Source organism: Phaseolus vulgaris, chromosome 8, assembly GCF_051622355.1.
Source record: "Phaseolus vulgaris cultivar YP4 chromosome 8, ASM5162235v1, whole genome shotgun sequence".
Lineage (NCBI taxonomy): Eukaryota > Viridiplantae > Streptophyta > Magnoliopsida > Fabales > Fabaceae > Phaseolus > Phaseolus vulgaris.
In genome coordinates, this window is record NC_143505.1 from 42,839,003 (window position 1) to 42,849,044 (window position 10,042).

Here is a 10,042-nt window from a genome sequence, read left to right on the forward strand (position 1 = left end):
TTAGCTTCCTTCTTGAGATGGCCAGAACGAAAACAACACTGAACCCTCCACCCTCTGTTAATTACAAAGCCCTTTACGATTGGGCCCCCAATGACCTCTTAGCGGAAACCTCCAAATATACCTCCAACCAAGACATCATAACGTAGAAGGCGGGTGAAGCTGATGAGAAGTGTCATGTCTTTGGGAGGGAGCACGACGTGTACGTATCGGTTCTGCCTTGTAAGAAAGGTGAACTTGTGTGCACTGACGATCACGCAAACCCCGCTGGAGCCCCTTTCTTCTTCATGTATTCTATCGTCTTCAAGCGGGTCAAGCTTCGCCTGCCACTTACGGGGTTCGAGCACGTGTTGCTCGCAGAGGTCAACGTGGCCCCTACCCAGCTGCATCCCAACAACTGGTTCTTTGTAAGGGCCTTCGGCATTTTGTGCAACCACCTCGGCCACACACCTTCCATGGATGTCTTTCTATATTTCTTCGAGGCGAAAAATCCCGGCAAGAGGCTATGGTTGAGCTTCAATGTATTGGCGGGGAGAGTTATCCTGATGGAGATCAAGTAGAAGAAGAAATTGAGGCCTAAGCTCAAGAACCTCAATGAAGGATAACAAGTCCCCCGCAAAGCCATACAGACAGCCAGTGTAAGGCCTCAGCTGATCAAGGGACAACTGCAGCTTGTTGAAAGTCGACCAGAACATCACATCGGTCGAGCTTCCTTGGTCCACCAGCACACGGTGCACCTTTCTTCCAGCGGTAACTACTGAGATCACCACCGAGTCATTGTCTTCGGGAATGACGTCTTAAAAGTCAGCTTTAGTGAAGACAAGGTCTACGTCAAGGGCCTGATCTGCCTCTTGCGCGTCTACTGTCATCACCGCTCGTGCATACTTCTTCCTCTGGGAAGCGGTGCATCCTCCACCTGAGAAACCCCCCGAGATGGTGTGAATCTCTTCATGGATGGGCATCTCATGCCCCTAGTCCTCTCTTGGCGCTGTCAAGTTCTGTGCTCCCTGTGACTCCGCCAAGTAGTCCTTCAAGAATCCATTCTTCACCAGCTCGTCTAACTGGTGTCCCGACCCCAAACAGTTACGTATGGGGTGGCCAAACGCTTGGTGGAACTCGCACCAGGCGTTCTTGTTAGGCCCCAACATTTTGTCAGTCTTTGCCGGTATCTTCAATCTCTCTGCTATGTTGGGGACAACGATTAGGTCTTTTAATTCCACTAGGAAGTTGTGCCTTAGTGGCACGTTATCCCCCGTGCGCCCCTTAGTTTGGGGCTTCCTGGGCTCATAGGGCTGCTGCTTCGCTGGGGCCCTCTTCTCCGTTGTTGCCTCATGTACCCTCATGAGCTGAGGTCGACCTGGTGCTCGCGGCCGCGAGGGGACAACGCATGTGCGCTTCTCGTTCACTTCTCCCTCTACAACAATATGGGCCACTTCTCGACACCCAATCTCGCCGAAAGTCTCGGGACGGTTCCTGATGAGCGATTCACTGAAGGGACCCGGCACGATCCCCTTCCTGAACGCGTGTACCATCATGGTTTCGTCCTTGGTTTTCAGCCTCACCACCTGTGCCCAAAACGATTGAGGAACTCCTTCAGGGACTCTCCCTGATACTCCCTTACGTCGAAAAGATCGTAAGAAATTGGTGGGGGAGCCCGATTTGCTATGTACTGTTCTCTGAACAACTTAGAAAGTTGCACGAACGACGTCACGTGGCCATCAGGGAGGCTGATGAACCAATCCATCAGTGTGCCCACCAGTGTGCTCATGAACAGCTTGCAACCCACCGCGTCAGAGCCCCTAACCAAGATCATCTGCGTGTGGAAGGCCGTGAGATGGGCCTCTTGGTCCTCTACTCTTGTGAAGGTGGCTTTGGGCCCCACGAACGTGGCTGGTATCACGGTGTCCATGATCGCTCTTGAGAATGGCATTGGGAAATCCCTGGGTGGTGTCGTAGGTTCTTGTTCTTCCACCTTACGTTCCCCTGCCTGATTCTGCAAATCCCCACGCAATTCCTCATTTGTTTTGCGCAATTCTTCGTTTCTCACTTGCGACGCAGCCAGATCAATCTAAATGCGTTCTTGATCTGCTCTTGATGTCGCCACCGCTTCTTAGAGGGCCTGCATCATTTCCATGATCTGTTGCAAGGTGAGGCTCTTGCCTCCATTTGGTGCAACGGATCCTTGCCTCGTGTATTTCATCTTGATGGATCTTTTCCTGTTCTTGTGAATGCGACAAGTTTTAGATCTGCCCCACGGTGGGCGCCAAATGTTCCTGCTAGTTGACTCGATTGCCTTCGTACGTCTACGACGATCACACGCCCGATTCTCTATGCCTTCGTTCGTGCCTTTCCTTCGATCAAACACCTGAACCTGCAAAGATAAAGGGGCGCCCTAAAGGTCGTTTGCACTCCGACGCTCAAGTCAATACTAGGGCTAGGAAACACCAACCACTTAGCCGTAAAAGCTCTATGAAATCTGTGTGTGTATTCGCATAAATGTTGCGTACCTTATTAGGTTCGTTACTTCCCTTTATATACTCTAGGGTTCCACTGTTTCCGCTACCCGTATTAGGGTTTCTGAGGGTGTGCCTTAGCGCCGCTATCACCCACTCTTAGGGCAGTCTATCGCGTAAGACTCCCTTACTGGAGTTCAACCTCTGACGGGATGACCACCCGGGTTCCAATTTGTGCACCTAATCTCTGGGGCCATCCGTCCTGGGAGTGTCTTAGCTGTTCATGTGCCATGCATGCAGTTCACCCCTGGAACGTAACCCTCACGGGCCTTAGCTCATCCAGTGGCTCTTTACTTGTGCTACGCCTGAATGCGTCATTCACACCACACGCATGGACCCCTCGGGATCAAGGCTTCTCCCTACTGATAACTGGTGTGTGGTTTAGGACACCTCACGTGGCCCATCTCTATTGTTTGTGTCACCGATGTCTGATGTCACATCTTCCTCACTCTATGGCCGAGGACACATCAGCACATCTTGGTGATCGACACCTGACCACTCTTCGGCACCTTGGCTTGCGTGTCTCACGAGACACTGGCCCACACTGCTCGTGGGACCCAGCTTACATGGCCCACCATTACTAGCAGTCAACTACGTCCAAGGACTGTTCAGTACACTTATGCTTGATACTGATCACTCGTATGCTATCGTTTGAATCCCTAAATGTGTGCCCAGGTTTCGCTCTTCTATTCTTCTGCCGTTTTATCGCATGAATTCATACTTGCTTTGATTGTTTCTACGTTGTGTTGGGTCTGAGATATTTTTTCGCTTTTCTTAGACCCTTGTGCGGTAGATGAGCTAGTATGTTGTGACGAAGCCATATCCCCAAACAAACCCTTTTGTTACTTCTATGCCACTGTTTTTAAAAGAGTTCTTCTTCACCTTCCTTTGTTAGTTTTTGAAAAAGAACTTTTTACTAAGCTCAATGTAGCTCCTATCCAGCTACACCCCAATAGTTGGGCATTTGTTTGTGCCTTTTCCATTCTCTGTGACCAGCTCGGTATCCCACCCTGTATTTACGTGTTCATTTACCTCTTCGAGGTGAAGAAACTAGGTCGTCAACTCTGGGTCTCCGTAAATAGTGTTTTTGGAAGGGGAATCCTTACCCTATTCCAATCATCTTACAAAAATTTTAAAGGCCACTTCCTCAAGGTTCAGGCTAATAAGAAGCATCATGACCTTTTATGTGGGTTTCCCATATACTGGACTGAAAAACCCAACTTCAAAGTTGCTCGGCGCCTAGACAAATTAGCTCTTCTTGATCATGAAGTTTGCAAATTTTTCAAAAGCCTCCCAGTTGCCTTCGATAATGACTACCTCTTGGCCAACGAGTTTGACCTAGACTCTTTAAAGAGTTACCACGGTACACTTTTTTCCCTTTACCCCTAGAGAGTAAAAATTTTACTTGCGAAATGTAACCAATGTTTCTTTTGTCTTCCTTGCAGATAGGATGTTGGCGCTCTTTAACAAGGAGGACCTGCTGAAACTAGCTACAAAAGCAAAAATGGCCAACCATATGCCACTGAAAGCAGCGGTTGGCCCCAGTTCCTCCGAGGACGACGAGGACACTGCCTCAGGCTTTTTCTTCACTAGGAAGAGAGGGAGGGCTGCAAGTTCCATCAGCCCAATTCCTTCTCCTTCTCGAGGCCAGGAGGCTTCAGATGTTGCTCCTCTTCCGCAACCTTCCCGCGTCCTTTCAACCACACTATGCCCTCTTGAAGGGGGTGCGGAGAGCTCAAGGAGGAGAGGCCTTTCGGACAAGAATGTAGACATCACCTCCTACCTGGAGGATTCCCTACTGCGCCCAGAAGACGAGGAAAGGATGGGTGATATGATTCCAATAACAAGATAGAGATGTTTCATAGACATGTTATGGAGTGCACTTGAGTTGGAATATGATTAGGCACTTTTCTAGAATTGGATCAATGTTCTTTCATTCAAGAACTCACCAAATCTTAAGCAACCAAACCAAAATTCATGTGGAAACCCATTTCTTGTCAAATGAACCGATTAAAATGAACAAAGAAGCAAAGGAACTGATTAAAACTATCTAGAAAGCAAATGAACCGAACAAAAGCATGAAAGAAAGCTAATGAACCGATTAAAACAATCAAGGAATGAAATGGACCGAACAAAACATGATAGGAACCAAATGAACCGAACAAAAGTGCAAAAAAAAAGCAAAAGAACCGATTGCAAAGATTAAAAAAGCCTAATACATGTTTTTAGAGTTTATTTGGGAATGGAAATGGATGAATAAGATGGAAAGGAGAAGAGAACTTATGTGGTTGGAGTCTTTGGAGAGGAAAACACCACTTGAAGGATGCAAAGCTTCAAGATGAGTGTAAATGCCGCCACTTGAGGTTCCAAGATTGCTCTCAAGATAAGACTAGGGTAAGAGAAGACACAAGTCTCTTAATCACTCACCAATTTGGGAGAATTTTTGTACTCAAAATATCAAATCTGTATTTAGAAGGACTCAAGCCCTCCTTATATAGGAGAAGGACCGGTCATGTAAGTACAAGAGGCTTACAAAAGAAGCTAACTAAAGTTCCCTTGTAACTCTCCCACTTCTAGCGCCTAAAGTGAAGGAGGAAGGGATATCTTCTAGAATTTTCTAAAGCTAATATCTAAAGATGCTTTACATAAGAGGTATCTTTAGGTTTCCCTCTTAGTACCTTCCTAAACACTACATTAAGCATTTTTAAAGTTTATACAAAAGATACTACAAAAAGAGAAAACAGTTGACCACTACTTCCTAATTCCTTAAATTTGCTCCTTGTAATACTTTGAGGTAAAAAGGATGATGAGCTAATAATCTTCTGAGCATCTTCATCTTCGGCTTCTTTCTCTTCTTGATCTTGATCTCCATCATACTCCCCGAGTTGGAGAGAATTCGACCACAAATTCTGGAGACCTATAGAAAATGGAGTTAGATCACTGATATTAAATGTATGACTTCCAAGAAATGTATCAGGCATATCTAACTCATAAGCATTATTATTAATCCTGTTTAGGACTTGAAAAGGTCCATCCCCACGAGGCATAAGTTTGGACTTCCTTTGAGTAGGAAAATGATATTTCCTCAAGTGAAGCCAAACCCAATCACCCACATCAAACAATAATGCTTTCCTCCTTTTGTTGGCATGTTCGACATACTTGTCAACTTTCTTCTCAATTCGTAACTTGATGTCATTATGCAAATATTTTATAAAAGAAGCCTTTTCGACACCATCTTTGCATAATACATCATCAAGTATCAGAATAGGAAGAAGATCAAGAGGTGTTAGGGGATTAAACCCATAGACAACCTCAAAAGGAGAATGTGAGGTGGTAGAATTTACTACATGATTATAAGCAAATTCAACATGTGGTAGTAAATCCTCTCAAACCCTTGGATTCTCGGAAATAAAGCATCTCAACATTTGTCCCAAGGTTCGATTGACCACTTCGGTTTGACCATCGATTTGGGGGTGGCAAGTAGTAGAAAATAAAAGTTTAGTACCAAGTTTCCCCCATAAGGTCTTCCAAAAGTGACTCAAGAACTTGGAATCTCTATCGGATACTATACTTCTAGGAAGTCCATGCAAACGAACCACTTCCTTGAAGAAGAGATTTGCAATATGACATTCGTCATCCACTTTGTGGCAAGGAATAAAATGTGCCATTTTGGAAAAACGATCCACTACCACGAAGATGGAATCCTTACCCTTTGATTTCTTGGGTAATCCTAAGATGAAATCCATAGAAATATCAACCCAAGGCATTGAAGGGATAGGAAGAGGGGTATATAAACCATGGGGTTGCACTCTAGATTTAGCCTTACGACATGCAATACATTTATCACACAAACTATGAACATATTTTTGCATATGAGGCCAAAAGAAATGCTCATGTAACACATCCAAAGTTTTTTCAACCCCAAAATGTCCCATTAATCCTCCCTCGTGTGCTTCTCTAACAAGAGATTGTCTAATAGAGCTTTAGGGTACACAAAGTGTTTTTCCTTTAAAAAGAAAGCCATCTTGTATAAAAAAACTTTGTGTCCACCCTTAGCACACTCTTGATAGATAAGAGAAAAATCAAGGTCATCATGATAAAGATCCTTAATATGATTAAACCCAAGAAATTGGGAACCTAAAAGATTTAGCACGGCATAGCGTCTAGAAAGTGCATCGGCCACAACATTAATTTTGACTTGCCTATGTTTGATCACATAAGGAAATTGATCAAGGAATTTCACCCACTTAGCTTGCCTCTTATTGAGTTTGTTTGGCTTTTCAAATATTTAAGAGATTCATGATCACTATGAATCATAAATTCTTTAGGAAAAAGGTAATGTTGCCAAGTATACAAAGCTCTAACAAGTGCATATAATTCTTTATCATAAGTGGAATAGTTGAGATTACTACCTTTCAATTGCTCACTAAAATAAGCTATGGGATGGCCCTCTTGAAGGAGAACAACCCCAATGCCTATACTTGAAGCATCACATTCTATCTCAAATGTTTTAGCAAAATTAGGAAGGTCTAAAATGGGAGCATTAGTCAATTTTTCTTTTAAAACATCAAAAGCTTTTTGTTGCTCTTCTCCCCATTTAAAAACCACATCCTTTTTCACTATATCATTGAGAGGGGCGGCAATTGTACCAAAGTTGGGCACAAACCTTCTGTAAAAAGAAGCAAGGTCATGAAAACTTCGGACATCATTCACATTGGTAGGGATTGGCCAATTTTGAATGGCCACCACCTTGGATTGATCTACATGCACCCCCTTTATACTAACAACAAACCCTAGGAATTCTATATGATTAAGTGCAAACATACATTTAGCAAGGTTAGCATACAAATGTTCCTTCCTAAGGGTTTCTAAGACTTGTCTAACATGCATCTTATGGTCAAGCAAAGACAAGCTATAAATGAGGATATCATCAAAATAAACAAGGTCTTAAAACATGATGCATGAGACGCATGAATGTACTTGGTGCATTAGTTAAACCAAATGGCATAACTAACCACTCATATAAGCCAAAATTGGTCTTAAAAGCGGTCTTCCACTCATCTCCCGGTTTTATACGGATTTGATTATACCCACTTTTAAGATCAATTTTGGTAAAAATTTGGGAACCATGCAATTCATCCAACAAATCATCAAGCCTAGGGATGGGATGCCTATACTTAATTGTAATGTTGTTTATAGCCCTACAATCGGAACACATCCTCCATGTCCCATCTTTTTTAGGGACAAGTATAATAGGCATGGCACAAGGGCTCATACTATCTTGAACCCACCCTTTAGCAATCAACTCTTATACTTGTTGGCGAATTTCCCTAGTTTCACTTGGGTTGGTCCTATATGCGGGACGAATTGGTAAAGAAGATCCCGGAATTAAATCAATTTGGTGTTCAATCCCTCTTAAAGGTGGAAGCCCTTTAGGACGATCTTGAAACACATCATGAAATTCCTCTACCAAATTATCCAAACAATGGGGACTATCCTCAAGTTTTTCCAACTTAAGAGGTCTAGGAATAGCTAAAAAGATAGGATTGTGAGAAACTATTTCCTTTTGGACCGCAGGGCTAGAAATAAGAAGGGATTTCTTAGAACTCTTTACATTTTCACTCTCCCTCTTTTTCTTCATAAGAATTTGGAACTCATGGACTTCCCTTGGAGAGAGAGATTTTAATATGGCCTTGTGACCATGGAAATCAAAAGAAATTTTATTGGTAAAGCCATCATGAAATTTTTTCTATCAAATTCCCATGGCCTTCCCAAAAGAACATGTGTAGCTTCCATGGGCACAACATCACACAAGACCTCATCTTTGTATTTTCCAATAGAGAAATTTATGAGGACTTGTTTGTTAACAATGATTTCGCCCACCTCACTTAGCCATTGTAACTTGTAGGGCTTTGTATGAGAGATAGTAGGCAACCCAAGCTTATCTACTACTCTTGTACTAGCCACATTGGCACAACTACCCCCATCCAGTATTAAAGAACAAATGTTTTTTTGAATGAGACATCTTGTATGAAAAATATGTTCTCTTTGACTTTCATCAAAGGGTTGTAAAACTAGACCAAGAAGACGTCTCACAACCAACAAATCTCCTTCAAGTGGACTTTCGCTCTCATGCTCACTTGATGCCCTAGAATGTGAAGAATGCTTAGGTGAATCAGAATCATGCTCACTAACTACAATGCCATTATGCACATACATATTCCTTTTAGAAGGACAATTAGAAACAATGTGACCATAACCCAAACATTTAAAGCATTTCTTACTAGACGATTTGATTGGAGATTTAGGAGTAGAAGTGGAAGGCTTAGACTCCTTAGGTTTGAAAGAAGAATCCTTGGAAGGAAGTTTTGAAAAAGACTTTTTATTTTTCCAAAAGTTGTTGTTGTAACCATCATTGGGAGAGTTTTTAAAAGCATTTCTCTTAGCAATTTGGGCTTCAACCTTCTTTGCAAGGTGAACCAAAGATCCCAAAGATGAATACTCTTCAAGTTCAACAACATCTTGAATATCCCTTCTTAGGCCACTTACAAACCTAGCTATCATAGCTTCCTCACTCTCTTTCAAATTGACTTTAAGTAAAAGCGTTTCTAACTCCTTAAAATAGGCATCCACACTTAGCGTGCCTTGTTGAAACCGTTGGAGCTTCAACATGAGGTCTTTCCTAAAGTGTGGTGGCACGAATATAAAGCGCATACAATCTATCAAATCGTTCCAAGAGACCACGGGAGGTCTCTTGTTATAGAAAACGTCCGTTACAAGACTATGCCACCATTTCATGGCATAATCTACAAATTCTAAGGCGGCTATCTTCACCTTTTGGTCCTCCTCAACCTCATAGGCTTTAAAAATTTGTTCACATTTAGCCTCCCACTCTAAATACAAATTAGGATCACTATCACCACTAAAGCTAGGTACTTTTACAAAAGGAACTTGAGGCTTTGTTTCTTGGTGATGTCTTTGTTCACGGTGGTGGCTTCCTCCATTGAAATAATAACGATGCCTCCTTCTTCTAAACTACTCTCCATGGTCGTGAGCATTTGAAGAGTCTTTGGAAGAATGCCGAGGAGAAGTTTGTCTACCATGAATGGAATGGGAAGATCTTTCTTGCTTCAATTCAACCTTTGCCATTCGTTCTTCCAACCTTTGCAATGCTTCATCTTTGAGAGCAAGAGCCCTCTTTGCCTCTTTTAACTCATTAAGAACATAAGCCTTATGAGTAGAGTGTGGTTTTGAAGATTCAGCACTTGAATAGGTATCCATTAAGAAAGGAAAACAGCAAACACAATAGCAACCAATGGTAAGAAAACAAAGTTAGCAAAAAAAAATTATAACAATGTGCCGAAAGGTAAAAATCACTCAAGTCACTCTAAGAAAGAATAATTCCCTTAAGCAATCTGCTCTTGAGGCCTTAGTAACCTCAAATGAAAGATGTCAAAGCAAAAGCACTCAATCTCAAAGCCAAAGCACCACAAAACCAAAGAACAAACAAAGACAAACAAGAAAAGGTGTAA